At 42.4% G+C, this 16416-nt stretch overlaps 1 protein-coding gene and 1 pseudogene across 1 annotated transcript in view; one reads left to right on the forward strand and one right to left on the reverse strand.

Moving 5' to 3' along the window:
- LOC126092844 (uncharacterized) overlaps positions 1–16416 on the forward strand; it is a 56622-nt gene that overhangs the window by 11849 nt on the left and 28357 nt on the right. The window lies entirely within an intron of this gene.
- Positions 5517–5634, reverse strand: LOC126093856 (5S ribosomal RNA; annotated as a pseudogene).

Below are 16416 nucleotides of genomic sequence, written 5' to 3' on the forward strand. Positions count from 1 at the left end.
CACAAGGCCGTTTATACATATTGTGAATAGCAACGGTCTTACGACACTCCCCTGCGGCACACCTGCAACCACTCTTACTTCGTAAGACTTCTTTCCATTGAGAATGACATGCTGCGTTCTGTTATGTAGGAACTCTTCAATCCAGTCACACAATTGGTCTGATAGTCCATATGCTCTTACTTTGTTCATTATCGACTGTGGGGAACTGTATCAAACGCCTTGCGGGAGTCAACAAACACAGCATCTACCTGGGAACCTCTGACTATGGCCCTCTGAGTCTCGTGGACGAATAGCGCGAGCTGAGTTTCACACGATCGTCTTTTTGGAAACCCATGCTGATTCCTATAGATCTCCCCAACGGCGATGACATCTTCCAACAGGTTAACTGTCCGTGTTACTGTGGTTTGAGGGACATTATAGTGAGCTCACATTGATGTCTTGGCCAGCAAATGTGCCTGATATGTACCTAATGGAAAACTTCTCGAGCGCCAGCTGCTTGCCCGTACATCACCATGCCGTAATTTGTGGGAGTTGCTTGACCTGTGCGTAGACCTCTGGTGCCATATACTTCTGGAATCGTGTTAAGGTTTTGTAGAATCCATGCCAAGCAGAATTTCTGTTGTACAGTGTTTGTAAAGTGGAACAACACGCTATTAAACAAGTGGTCGTAATTTTTTTTTTTTGCTCGTCGGCGTTTATGGGTCATGCTGCTCCCAACCCGCGCCAACTATGCTATTTTCTCTAAAAGTTTGGCCATATCGACTTCTCGCTTTCATTTCTCGACCAACTCTGTATAGGGTTATACCAAACATTTGGATAAAACGGAGATCATGAGTAGACGCGGTCCACTTGTCACTGTATGGGCAACAGCGATGCAGTAAAACAGCCGCAAGACAGCAGTTCCAATCTAATTTGCAGCCAGTAAATCCCCGATTCATTAAATGGTCGACCAAACATATGTAAAAATGCTAGACAAATGTCAGATTACTTTAAAAATCACGTAATGTAATTAATATTCGTCTTTAAACACGTAAGCGAGAAAAAGTTCACGAAAGGATTGACATTGTGCTTAAAATTTGTTAGAAGTCACTAGATGGTCTCACTACTAAACACTGGATAAATACAGTCTCGCTAATATGCGCTCCATTTTAAGGGCAAATTAGTTTTTGACGCATCCCAATATTTATGACGTCATATCTCCTGAATTATGAGAGGTGCAGTTATATAATTTTGCAGCTAATTTAGTGATATACGTCAAAACTGTCTGCAAAGTGTTTTAAGGACAGAGTTTATAGGAAAGAAGTGATAAATTAAAACGTCCTGCCTGTTGGTGAAGTTTCGCTGCGCGAAATTTTAAGTAACAGCTACTTTCCTTCGCATATCTCCTGAACTAAATACGAGGGTCACTCCAAAATAAATTCACACTATTTTTGTAAAAATACAGTTTTCATGCTGCATGTGTAAAAGTTTTACAGTGTGTAGATACATCCTTCCCGCTTGTTTTCAAACTTATTTCAACCTGTTCCCGTGAGTGGCGCCGTCACAGCATGTCTTCAAAATGGCTGCTACACTTGACGTTCGTCAGAAGCAAGGTGCTGTCATAGAATTCCTGTGCTGTGAAAACGGGACAGTGGGAAACATCCATAAGAAGTTGAAAAAGGTGTATGGAGATGCTGCTGTCGATCGCAGTAGAGTTAGTCGGTGGGCAAGCAGGTTTCGTGATGAAAGCGGGCACGGCAATATTGAGGATTGTCCTCGCAGTGGCAGTCCTCATACTGTACACACTCCAGAAAATGTGCAGAGAGTTAACGAATTGGCGACTGCTGATAGACGCATCACAGTGAAAGAATTGTCACGCTACGTTGGGATAGGGGAAGGAAGTGCTTGCAGAATACTGAAAGTGTTGGCGTTAAAAAAGGTTTGTGCCAGGTGGGTTCCCAAGATGTTGACAGTGGCTCACAAAGAAACAAGAAAAATGGTGTGCAGCGAACTTTTCGAACAGTACGAGAATGGTGGAGATGAATTTCGTGGAAGAGTTGTGACACGGCTCCATCATTTTTCACCAGAGACGAAGAGGCAATCAATGGAGTGGCATCATTCAAATTCACCCAAGGAAAAAAATATTCAAAACCACACCTTCTGCTAGAAAAGTTATTGCCACGGTGTTTTTCGATTCCGAAGGACTCTTGCTTGTGGACATCATGACAAGTGGAACCACCATAAATTCTGATACATATGTGACGACACTGAAGAAACTTCAAGCGTGACAGAGTCGTGTTCGACCACATTGGCAAAAGCAGGATGTTTTGCTGTTGCACGACAATTCATGGCCACACGTCAGTCAAAAAACCATGGAAGCGATCATAAAACTCGGATGGACAACACTGAAACACCCGCCTTACAGTCCTGACCTGGCTCCATGTTACTATCATCTCTTTGGGAAACTGAAAGACTCTCTTCCTGGAACAAGATTTGAAGATGATGACTCCCTTGTGCACACTGCCGAACAGTGGCTCCAACAGGTTGGTTCAGAATTTTACCGTGCGGGTATACAGGCGCTGGTTCCAAGATGGTATAAGGCAGTTGAAAGGGATGGAAATTGTGTGGAGAAAAGAAAATATTGTTCCTAAAGGATCTATCTACACACCGTAAAACTTACAAACATGTAGAATAAAAGATGGATTTAAAAAAAATAGTGTGTATTTCTTTTGGAGTGACCCTCGTATGTTTACAAAAATATATGGCCAAAAATAAGGAAACAGCAAAAGCACATTACCATGCTTAATACCGTGTAGGAAACCATTTGCTTTCCAAGCAGCATCCAGTCCGCACGGAATGGATAAATACAGTTCCTACATGGTTTTCAAGGGAACCTTATACCATTCTTCCTGAAAAATAGTGGCAAGTTCCGATAACGATGATGATAGATAGCAATCAGGCACCATTCTCTCCAAAGTAGACCACAAAGACTCAATAATACTGAGGTATGGCGACTATGGTGGCCAGGGGAGATGTGACAATTCGTCCTCGTGCTCACAAAGCCAGCCCTGAATGATGCAATGTGTGTGAACAGCGGACCTGTCGTCTTGGAACACAGCATCACCTCTGGGGAACAAACACTTACCATGGGACGGACCGGATCAGCCAAAATCGCCGCATAATCCTTGACTGTAGTGCGACCACGCAGAGTAACCATGGGGCGCATGGAATACCGCCATATCGCTGCTAAAATCATCACGGAATCCCCGTCATGTTTCACTCTTGGGAAGTAAACTCGGCCCGAAGTTGGAAACAGTGTGTAAGAAGAGTTGTTCGACCAAATGGCTGTATTCCATTTCTCAGTAGTCAAGGAATTGTGGCTTCGAAACCACGTTTTCCTGTCGCAGGAATTTGAATTACTGATGAGTTGTTTTGGAATTCCAGCTGGCCCAGCAATTACCAGCTTATGGAGCTACCTTCGTGTTGATTTGGCATTGACGGTTTGCGAGCGCGACATTCAGTTCTGCTATGACTTCAAGAAGAATATAATAATTCCAATCACAAAGAAAACAGGTGTTGACAGATGTGAAAATTACCGAACTATCAGTTTAATAAGTCACAGCTGCAAAATACTAACGCGAATTCTTTACAGACGAATGGAAAAGCTGGTAGAAGCGGACCTCGGGGAAGATCAGTTTGGATTCCGTATAAATATTGGAACATGTGGGGTTATACTGACCTTACGACTTATCTTAGAAGAAAGATTAAGGAAAGGCAAACCTACGTTTCTAGCATTTGTAGACTTAGAGAAACCTTTTGACAATGTTGGCTGGAATACTCTCTTTCAAATTCTAAAGGTGGCAGGGGTAAAATACAGGGAGCGAAAGGCTATTTACAATTTGTGCAGAAACCAGATGGCAGTTATAATAGTCGAAGAGCATGAAAGGGAAGCAGTGGTTGGGAAGGGAGTGAGACAGGGCTCTAGCCTCTCCCCGATGTTATTCAATCTGTATATTGAGCAAGCAGTAAAGGAAACAAAAGAAAAATTCGGAGTAGGTATTAAAATCCATGGAGAAGAAATAAAAACTTTGAGGTTCGCCGATGACATTGTAATTCGGTCAGAGACAGCAAAGGACCTGGAAGAGCAGCTGAACGGAATGGACAGTGTCTTGAAAGGAGGATATAAGATGAACATCAACAAAAGCAAAACGAGGATAATGGAATGTAGTCGAATTAAGTCGGGTGATGCTGAGGGAATTAGATTAGGAAATGAGACACTTAAAGTAGTAAAGCAGTTTTGCTATTTGGGGAGCAAAATAACTGATGATGGTCGAAGTAGAGAAGATATAAAATGTAGACTAGCAATGGCAAGGAAAGCGTTTCTAAAGAAGAGAAATTTGTTAACATCGAGTATAGATTTAAGTGTCAGGAAGTCATTTCTGAAAGTATTTGTATGGAGTGTAGCCATGTATGGATGTGAAACATGGACGATAAATAGTTTGGACAAGAAGAGAATAGCAGCTTTCGAAATGTGGTGCTACAGAAGAATGCTGAAGATTAGATGGGTAGATCACATAACTAATGATGAAGTATTGAATAGAATTGGGGAGAAGAGGAGTATGTGGCACAACTTGACAAAAAGATTGGACCGGTTAGTAGGACATGTTCTGAGGCATCAAGGGATCACAAATTTAGCATTGGAGGGCAGCGTGGAGGGTAAAAATCGTAGAGGGAGACCAATAGATGAATACACTAAGCAGATTCAGAAGGATGTAGGTTGCAGTAAGTACTGGGAGATGAAGAAGCTTGCACAGGATAGGGTAGCATGGAGAGCTGCATCAAACCAGTCTCAGGACTCAAAATGGTTCAAATGGCTCTGAGCACTATGGGACTCAACATCTTAGGTCATAAGTCCCCTAGAACTTAGAACTACTTAAACCTAAGTAACCTAAGGACATCACACACACCCATGCCCGAGGCAGGATTCGAACCTGTGACCGTAGCAGTCTCGCGGTTCCGGACTGCAGCGCCAGAACCGCTAGACCACCGCGGCCGGCAGCCTCAGGACTGAAGACCACAACAACAATGACTGCTGCAGCTGCCTTCCTGTTATGTTTCGTTGCAGTCCTCTCCAATGACCGTCTCCCACGATCACTCAATGTACTCCTTCGTCCGGGCTGTGACTTAGCGGATGACAGTTTTCTGCTTTCCCTGTATGCGGCATAAATCATCGACATAGTGCCTCTTAAAACACGAAATACTTGGGTTACGTTGATTGCGGAAGCATACACCGTAGCAGCATCAATAATTTGCCGACGTCCCAATTCACTTAAAAGCACTCCATCTCCAGGCCACAAGCGGCCCATCGTGACCACCCGACCGCCTTGTCATCCTCAGATGAGAATGTAGATAGGAGGGGCGTGTGGTCAGCACACTGCTCTCCCGGTCGTTATGATGGTTTTCTTTGACCGGAGCCGCTACTATTCGGCCGAGTAGCTCCTCAATTGGCATCACGAGGCTGAGTGTACCCCGAAAAATGGCAAGAGCGCATGGCGGCCCGGTCGGTCACCCATCTAAGTGCTAGCCACGCCCGACAGCGCTTAACTTCGATGATCTGACGGGAACCGGTGTTTCCACTGCGGCAACGCCGATGCCGCTCCAATTCACTTAGCTGCGACTTAATGCATCCACAACTACACATAACACTGTTCTGATCTTGACTGACCGTTGTAGCGCATTGACGACATGGCATAAGTGTCGTGGTGATCAATCAAGACAGCGTAGCACGCGGAGTACGCCAGTATCTGCGTTATTTTGGAATACACATTTCTCACTGAGTTTCCATACTTTTGTCCGACCCCAGTACGCGTCGAACAATGATATAATTTTTCAGATGCATACAGTAATAAATGTAGATACTGTCTGCAAAATACATTGGGAATAGGGTTACCAGTAAAGAAGAAATAATTGTGGCCGAGCGGTTCTAGGCGCTTCAGTCTGGAATCGCGCGACCGTTACGGTCGCAGGTTCGAATCCTGCCTTGGGCATGGATGATGATGATGACGATGATGATGATGATGATGATGATGTTTGGTTTGTGGGGCGCTCAATTGCGCGGTTATCAGCACCCGTACAAATTCCCAACCTTTTCTCAGCCCAGTCTCGTCACTCTTCATGAATGATGATGAAATGATGACGACAACACAAACACCCAGTCATCTCGAGGCAGGTTCGGGCATGGATGTGTGTGATGACCTTAGGTTAGTTAGGTTTAAGTAGTTCTAGGTTCTAGGGGACTGATGACCCCCGATGTTAAGTCCCATAGTGCTGAGAGACATTTGAGCCAAAGAAGAAATAAATTAAAGGGATATGCCTGATACTGAACTTTTATTGCGTGTCGTTTTAAGTAAAAGCTGATTTTTCACACTTTTCGATGTTTATGATGTCATATGGCCTGAACAATGTGTTGTACAATAATATAACTTTGCAGGTACATTTTGCGATATATGTAGATACTGCCTGCAATGTGTGTGTTGCCAATAAAGTTAGTAGTAAAGAAGTAATAAATTAAAACGTCATGCCTAATGTTGAAGTCTGAATGTATGACTAACGAAAATGTAGTAAAGAGATTAACTTTTTTTTCCTTTCATCATTTTTTCTGGAGGGTCAGCGAGAAAAATTTTCGTGGAGGTTTGAATTCACGTGTGAAGTTTGCTGGCATACGCTAAATACTCTCATTCTCAAGTACTGGACGAATATGGCCCGGGTTTTGCACGCCGTCGGTTTCCCTGTCTCAAGACACACTGTTTTTACCTGCTATACTTGTCTTCTTGTGTTAAGCTTATAACACATGATATGCTTCTCAATGAGTAGATTGTTATAACTCTTTATATTTTGAAATTCGCACAGTAATTATGCGAAATGTTGAAAATAAAATTTTCGTTGGCTCTGATACCTATTATACACGCAGCATCCAACTGGCAATAGGTTCCGGGACAACGATTTAATTATACATATTGACAAATAAATGTTTTGATGATCGTTCGATACATGAAAAGTGGAAATGGAAAACTTCTACGTTCCCTTCTTTTTCTTTGCAAAACGCATTTTCAGTGTTACTGCGTTTTCGGTGCTCTGTTGCATGTCCCTAGGCTTGGCCCAGGAGCCGAAACCATGGCGAAAGTCTTTGAAACCTGCGTAAGAGACGACTCATGGTCTTTGTGTAAAGCTGTGCTTCCCTATGGAGTTCCGTGATTTAAAATGTATGGGAAGTGGTTTATTGTTTGCTACAGCTCTACTGCTTGTAAACCTAATGCAGTATGTATGAACTTGTATTATAACAAAAAAGTTGTGCCTCAATATTAACGGCCCTAGCAGAGAAATATTGCTTCCCGCCATTTTCTTAAAAAGTCATTATTTTCATCATGGCAACAACAGCAACCGTTACGAAATTGTCTCGAATGAAAAACAGCCCAAAGTTGCGCTAAAATGTGTTTATTTTAAACCTTGACCATGGTTTCTGCTATAATAATATAGCCTTCTTCAGAAGTCTCACTAATAAATGAAAAATGTCAGCCCAGCGGCTGCATCACGACCAAGAAAATAACTACAACAGACATAAGCCTGTTTCGAACATAAGTAAAATTACATATGGCAGCGTATGTCCTCCGCCACAACCTCTGTTATACTGGGCTCACGGTTGTCAAACGTACTGCACCCCGCGCACTATAGGTGAGCGTCACCATCTCTTCGCAGGTAGGACCCGATGGTGATAAACATATGTATCTGTTATCTACAAGATAAACATATTGTAGTAGCAACTTACGAAGAATAGCTGCAAATATTAACAATATTTTCCTCTTTATTTGATTTGCTCTCAATACAAAATCCTTAATCAGTAGACAGTGCATCTTGCACAATCTTGGCTTCATAGAAGAAGAAACTGTAGTCTATAAGGGAGACGTATGGGACCTAGTATTAGAGTCAGAACGTAAAAGAGCTCTTGAAGACTTGAAATAAAATAAAACAGAAGGGCTAGATAACATTTCTCAGGTTATCTTCCAGTAGGAAAGTGGGTGCACTCAGCGACTGTGATATGATTTATAAATTATAGGGTGCAGCAACCAATCGTCCTTTTTTTGCAGGTTTTATTTGGCAACTCCACATTTCGGCTCTTGCCTAGCCATTATCAATGTTGCCAAATAAAACCTGCAAAAAACAAAAAAAAAGGACGACTGATTCCTGCGCTCTATAATTTATAAAAGATAACATTCCGTTGGTATTTCTAAAATCGCTGGGGGAATAGCAACCAAACGAATATTCAAACTGGTGTGTAGAATCCATGAGACTGGTGACGTAGCACCAAACTTCCGGAAATATGTCATCCACGCAGTTCCGAAGGTAACAAGGGCAGATAAGTGAAGAAACTGTCGCACAATCAGCTTAACATCTTATCCACACAAACTATTGGAAAGAATAATTCGCAGAAGAATTTAAAAGAAAATTGCGGATCTGTTAAGTGACAATCGGTTTGCTTTCAGGAAATGCAAAGGCCCCAGAGAGGCTATTCTGACTTTGCACTTGATAATGGAAACAAAACCTATAAAAAGTACGCTCAAAGGATTTGTAGACCTAGAAAAAGCGTTCGACAATGCGAAATTTTGCAAGATGTTTGAAATTCTGAGAAGCTGCAGGGAAAGACACGTGATATACAATATGTACTAAAATCAAGAGGGAAGAGTTAGATTGGAAGATCAAGAACGAAGTGCTTGCTTTGGAAAAAGTGTAAGACAGGGATTCAGTATTTCGCCCCTAATGTTCAGTCTGTACATCGAAGAAACAACGACGGAAAATAAAGAAAGGTTCAAGTGTGGGATAAAATTCAAGAGGAAAAGATATCAATGACAAGATTCGCGGATGAGATTGCTGTCCTCGGTGAACATGAAGAAGAATGAAGGGGTATGTTGAGTGGAATGAGCGGTCCAACGAGTACAGAATATGAACTGAGACTAATGACAAGTAGCAGAAAAGGGGAATAGCCAGAAACTTAACGTCAAAGCCGCTGGTCACGATGGGGACGAAGTCATGGAATTCTGCTTCGTTGGAAGCAAAATAAACCACGACGGATGAACCATGGGGAATATAAAAAGCAGACTAACATAGGCAAAGAGAGCATTCTTGACCAAGAAAAGCCGACTGGCATCAAACATAGGCCTTAATTTGCGGGGGAAATTTCTGGGAAATGAACGTCTGGAGCACAGCATTGAGTGGTAGTGAAACATGGACTGCGTGAAAACCGGTGGAGAAGAGAATCGAAGCGTCTGAAACTGGTGCTACAGAAGAACGTTGAAAATCAGGTGGGCTGAAAAGATAAGAATCGGCGAAGAAAGGAACGTATTGAAAACCGTGAGAAGAAGAAGGTACAGGATGACAAGATATCATGAAAAAACCTCCATGGTACTAGAGGAAACTGTAGAGGATAAAAACTGTAGTGGAATACAGAGATTGGAATACATCCCGCAGATAAACGAGGACATAGGGAGCAAGTGCTACTCAGAAATGAATACGTTGGCACAGGAGAGGAATTCTTGGCTGGCCGCATAAAAAGAACCTGCCAGGAGACTGATGACTCAGAATAAAAGAATGGAAGAAAATGAAATTGCCGGAAATTCAGTAAACTCTTACGTCATGAAATTCCTCTCGACATATAACCTTCCTATCAGCCTACAAAGCTCCACCCAAGCCTTATACTACATCGTCGCAGCCAACCATTTCTCCATCATTCTGCCTCCCTTCTACTCAATAACATATACCTCCTGCAGTTCTTCATGGTCCCCATTCCTGCAAACCTCTTTTCGTCTCCATCGGATTCGTGAGTTTCTTCATAAATCACCAGCAACACCATTATATCGTAAGAGCATCAATATCCTCAACCCTATGTATTTAAACTCTCATGTGAATCATTTATCTACACTCAAAATTAGTCAAATTGTCACCTATGTATGGTTTTTAAAGCTAAATGATTTGTCGTATTTTTTTATTATATATTTGTTAAACATGCAACTGAAAAACAGTTTTGTCCGCCACCAGGCTGTGCTCTTGAGGAGAGCTGAAATAACAACGAAGGAAAAAGAGCTAAGTGACCGTTCCTGTGACCTAGAGGAATAGCTGTGCAGATGTGTCTCTTGAAACACCTTGTAGATAGTACCATATATGTGGCGTTATTTCTATCATAAATAGTAAAAAGTGTTGGGAAACAGTGCGGAGATACTAAGAAAGCACTTGTGCTTCAAAATAGACATGCGAAATATGAATATAAAACTAAGTTTTTGGTATCATAACATATTTATTGCAAATATTTTCGCTTTGGTTAGCAGCCGTTGTCTCGGGATAACTTCCCGCTCCCCACCGGTGTTTGCACCAATTGCCTGCCCAACCCTACCAGAAGATACGACCCAAAGCTCGCTCTTCACATTCCATGTCTCAGTCATTAGACCCATTTATTTATTCATTCATTCTTTACGCATCTCTACTCGTACGTTTACTCGATTCGCTCGAGTTTGATTGTCAATGACTTTCCCTGTACTTCTGACGCATGTTGCTCCTGTATGTCGACTTCATTGCACTACTTCTGTTGATAGCATGCGCTCAGAGGCATGATAATAGGCAGTAAAAACTTCCTTTTTTTCTTTTCTTAGTAGTTTTTAATATTTTCTTGTTAACAACTTCTTAACTTTCCCAGTTTAATTAGTTATTTATAGATTAAAATAGCATTTTTTTACAAAGCACATGATGGCATAACCTCGCCAAAGGCTACATCCTACTATTTACCACATATTTCTGATTACATAACTAAATATTTATAGAAGGCGATTATTTTGTACACTATCTGATCGAAAGTCTCCGGACATTAATATGGGCTGTGTCTGCCTTCGTCTTTATGATGGGTTGAATTCTGCTGGGGACACTTTCAGGGAGGCATCTAAATGATTACGGAGGAATGGCAGCCCTTTTGTCCTCAAGAGCCGAAACCAGAGAAGGTACTGGTGCTGGACGCTGAGGTCTGGGCCGAAGTCGACTTGCTAACTCATCCCAGAGGTATTCCATTTGGCTTAAATACGGATTCTGGACAGACCAATCCGTTTCAGGGATGTTATTGTCCACAGACCATTGCCTCAAAGATACTACTTATAACACGGTACATTGTCACACTGACACCACCAACGTCTCACGAGGGAACCTCCCCATCGCACCCCCCTCAGATTTAGTTATAAGTTGGCACAGTGGATAGGCCTTCAAAGACTGAACACAGATAAATCGAGAAAACAGGAAGAAGTTGTTCAGAACTATGAAAAAAATAAGCAAAATAGACAAACTGAGTAGTCCATGTGCAAGATAGGCTATTTCAGTGACACATGAGATCGGCAGCGCCGTAGTCCGCCGGCACGGTAGCTCAGCGTGCTCGGTCAGAGGGTTAGTCGCCTTCTGTAATAAAAAAAACTGAGTTAATATATCAACAACGAACTTAAAAAGGTGTCTTACGACGTCCGCCCCGATCAGATACAACGAACGAAAACGAACAAAATGATATTAAAAAAAAAAAAGGTCCCATGGTTAGCGTGAGCGGCTGTGGAACGAGAGGACCTTGGTTCGAGTCTTCTCTCGAGGAAAAACTTTAATTTTTTTATTTTCAGACAATTATTATCTGTCCGCCGAATGTCATTGTGAATTGCAGTGCGTCAGGAAAAATGGAGAAAAGACTAGTGAAAGACTTTAATGAACGTGTGATTGCTCCATACGCGGACAAAGTTTTGCCTTATTCCTTGACAGTTATACAGGACAGAAGGATCAGGCATTGTACAATTTTAGTGTGGGAGTAGACGTGATTACCATTACTCCAGGTTGTGCACCTTTTGTGCAACCGTTAGATGTGTTTGGTTTTCGGCAAGTGAAATACTTTGTGAAAACATTCTATGATTTTGCGAAGCTGCACAGGTACACAGAGCAGTATTGTTTACGTGATCCTGTGTCAATTATCAAAGTTCAGGCACTCACATATAATCAACTTCACTCTCCAAAATTCCAGGACATGTTCAGATTTGCTTGGACATATGCAGGATTTGACGGTCTACACACGGAAAAATTTGAAAACGTTAAAAACATATGTTTTGACAGATCACAGGGAAAACTGTGCGACTGTGAAACTGTTGCATTCATTTGTTGCAGTTTATGTGACAAACTCTTAAGTTTTCATCACTTTTTTGGGAGTGATTATCACATCCACAAGAAAACCTAAATCGGGCAAGGTAGAAGAATCTTTTTACCCATTCGCCAAGTGTACAAGTTAGGGGGGTCGACAACATATTCCTGTCATGTGACGCACATGCCGTCACCAGTGTCGTACAGAATATATCAGACGTGTTTTCCTGTGGAGGAATCGGTTGACCTATGACCTTGCGATCAAATGTTTTCGGTTCCCCATTGGAGAGGCACGTCCTTTCGTCTACTAATCGCACGCTTTTGCGGTGCGTCGCAAAACACAGACACTAAACTTATTTCAGTGAACAGAGACGTCAGTGAACGAACGGACAGATCATAACTTTGCGGAAATAAAGAAAGTAGACTTTTCGCTTGACGGAAGACTTGAACCATTCCACAACTGCTCACGCTAACCACGGGACCACGGCGCTCCTGAGCTCACATTATCCCTGATGTTGCCTATCTTGGCCATGGACTACTCGGTTTGTATATTTTGCTTGTTTTTTTTCATAGTTCCACACAACTTCTTCCTGTTTTCTCGATTGATCTGTGTTCAGTTTTTCAAGGCCTATCCACTGTGCCAACTTATAACTAAATCTGAAGGGGGTGCGATGGGGAGGTTCCCTTGTCAGAATAGTTCGTCTACTATACGCAGTACATGATGCTATAAAATGTGCTTGCATTCTTCCGCTCTAGCGTTTCCTTAAACACAAAAGGGGGACGACATCCCAACCCGGAAAAACCTCTTTGTTGGCACAACACATTAAGAGAGGTAATGTTCTCCAGGTACTCACAAAACCCAAACGCTTCCATCGGAATTCCTCATCGTACAGCGTGATTCATCACTCCAAATCACTGGATTCCAGTGATCCACTGTACAGTGGCGTCACCCTTCGCACCACCTCAAGCGTCGCTTACCATTGACCTTCTCTTTAATTCCATACTCGCGGTAATTGCACTAGCCGGACTGGTGGTAGTTGTTTGGAATTCTCGAGTTATTCCTTCCACTGATTTCAAGTGATTTTTTTACAATTACCCTCCGCACTGCTGGAGTATCCCTGTCCGTCAGTGCATCATGTATGTACGCCTAATCTTGGTTTATTTGTGAGTGCACCTTTAGAAGGGTTGAAATGTCACTGATGGATTTTCTAGATAACATCCAATGACTTCTCCACGTTCTAAGGCACTGAGCTCTCCTGACAGAACCATTCTGCTCTTACCCATTCTCCATTGCCAACGTAATACTCACTGCCTCCTTTTATACTGGGGTTGCGCCTTTCCTGACATCAGTGGTCAATTCCGCATTACAGTGGGGTGTACATTAGGGAAACAGCCTACTCACGCCATATAGAATTCATATGCTTTCCATTGTGTGCCAGCCTAGTCCGCTGTAACTAGCTATGACGTCACGAATGTTGCACAATACCTTAAAAGTAAAGTAAATAATCTGAAAAGTTAATAGCATGTCAGGAATGATGCTAAAATGATAATGTGTTACGTTTCAGTGTAGTAACTTTAACAGTTTTCGAAATTTGAACATTTTACGTAAAAATCATTGGTGCAACAGGAATGAACTAGAAATTTCAAAATTTTTATTCGGATTCATTTTTCATTATAATTTAATGGAAACAGCATGCTGGACCTCACAAAGTAATATTTTGGTTGAAATCCATGATTTTCTGTTTTTTGTATCCTAAAAGTTCGAAAGTAAAATAGATTAAGTAAGTAATTAGATAAAGTTAGAATGTTTAGATTTAGGTAGAATGGAGGTACGCTATAATAACAAAGATTTGAGAAGTTTCCAAAAGGTAGCTACAAAACTATAGCTCTAGCGTCTCTCCAAAGGCAAGTTCAAAGCTCATCTATTGCGTGCAGTGCAACTAAAATAATTCTCTCCCAAAAAGTATTTAACCTAGCCACATCAGAATTTTATTACAAATACTTACCTGTGAGCTGACTGCACAATTAAATTGAGAGCTTCATTGGCCTTCATCGAATGAAGCAATTAATTATTTAGTAACTTGAAGTGGTGCTCTACTAGCCCCAGCAGCTAGTCAGGAAGGCAAATTCTGTCGGCTGCGCTTTCGGCGGTCCGCACCGCGGCTATACCAGGTGCATTCAAGTTCTAAGGCCTCCGATTTTTTTTCTAATTAACTACTCACCCGAAATCGATGAAACTGGCGTTACTTCTCGACGTAATCGACCTGCAGACGTACACATTTTTCACAACGCTGCCGCCACGATTCCATGGCAGCGGCGAAGGCTACTTTAGGAGTCTGTTTTGACCACTGGAAAATCGCTGAGGCAATAGCAGCACGGCTGGTGAATGTGCGGCCACGGGCAGTGTCTTTCATTGTTGGAAAAAGCCAAAAGTCACTAGGAGCCAGGTCAGGTGAGTAGGGAGCATGAGGAATCACTTCAAAGTTGTTATCACGAAGAAACTGTTGCGTAACGTTAGCTCGAAGTGCGGGTGCATTGTCTTCGTGAAACAGCACACGTGCAGCCCTTCCCGGACGTTTTTGTTGCAGTGCAGGAAGGAATTTGTTCTTCAAAACATTTTCGTAGGATGCACCTGTTACCGTAGTGCCCTTTGGAACGCAATGGGTAAGGACGCCCTCGCTGTCCCAGAACATGGACACTATCATTTTTTTCAGCACTGGCGGTTACCCGAAATTTTTTTGGTGGCGGTGAATCTGTGTGCTTCCATTGAGCTGTCTGGCGCTTTGTTTCTGAATTGAAAAATGGCATCCACGTCTCATCCATTGTCACAACCGATGAAAAGAAAGTCCCATTCATGCTGTCGTTGCGTGTCAACATTGCTTGGCAACATGCCACATGGGCAGCCATGTGGTCGTCCGTCAGCATTCGTGGCACCCACCTGGATGACACTTTTCGCATTTTCAGGTCGTCATGCAGGATTGTGTGCACAGAACCCACAGAAATGCCAACTCTGGAGGCGATCTGTTCAACAGTCATTCGGCGATCCCCCAAAACAATTCTCTCCACTTTCTCGATCATGTCGTCAGACCGGCTCGTGTGAGCCCGAGGTTGTTTCGGTTTGTTGTTACACGATGTTCTGCCTTCATTAAACTGTTGCGCCCACGAACGCACTTTTGACACATCCATAACTCCATCACCACATGTCTCCTTCAACTGTCGAATTTCAGTTGGTTTCACACCATGCAAATTCAGAAAACGAATGATTGGACGCTGTTCAAGTAAGGAAAACGTCGCCATTTTAAGTATTTAAAACAGTTCTCATTCTCGCCGCTTGCGGTAAAATTCCATCTGCCGTACGGTGCTGCCATCTCTGGGACGTATTGACAATGAACGCGGCCTCATTTTAAAACCATGCGCATGTTTCTATCTCTTTCCAGTCTGGAGAAAAAAAATCGGAGGCCTTAGAACTTGAATGCACCTCGTATAAATAAGAGCGCTGCGAGCTAGAGGCAGGCCCCGAGTTCTCTTCTAGATTCCTATCTGCACACACTCCATGTCGGAAGCCGCATTGCGTCTGTGCAGTTGCAAGGAACAGCCTTGGATGCTGTATTATGTAACTCACTATGCACGTAACAATGAGTTCGCATTGGGGTAAAGTGTTAATTGCGAAATGACTTCAGTGATTTATTCTCAGTTTTCGTATGTCGTATTTTCATGTGTCGCCGGAGGACAGACCTTCTATCATTACTAGCGTGGCGTTTGATGAGTATTAACATCAAATTTGGGCAAGCACTCACTTTGAACATTTAAATCGATAACGATTATTGAACAGTTTCGTTATCTAGGGATAATAGGATCCACTCAATACACTGAACAGCTCTGATAGTACAAGAGCTGATAGTAGCATTGCTTGGGTAAATTTTGTCTGGAACTTTATGCTTTGTCGTTTTCAGAATACAGTGAAAATTGTTATAGTAAACTGCATTTTCTATGAATCCCAGACATCATCCTAAATCCTCAGCGTAATGAACTTCAGTGACCAATAATTTCATTTCTCCATCAGAGTGGACACAGTGAACTTTAATTACAGGCATCAACCTTTTTGCTAATCACTTTCTGTTTGCCAACATAGTAGTTAGAGAGCCTGTGTTGAGAACGGCAACAGTAAGAAATTTCCACCCACTGCCCCACAGTACAGATCCTACAGATCCCTTTGATCATAGTGTACATTCACACCGA

The sequence above is a fragment of the Schistocerca cancellata genome, chromosome 7, assembly GCF_023864275.1.
Source record: "Schistocerca cancellata isolate TAMUIC-IGC-003103 chromosome 7, iqSchCanc2.1, whole genome shotgun sequence".
Taxonomy (NCBI): Eukaryota; Metazoa; Arthropoda; class Insecta; order Orthoptera; family Acrididae; genus Schistocerca; species Schistocerca cancellata.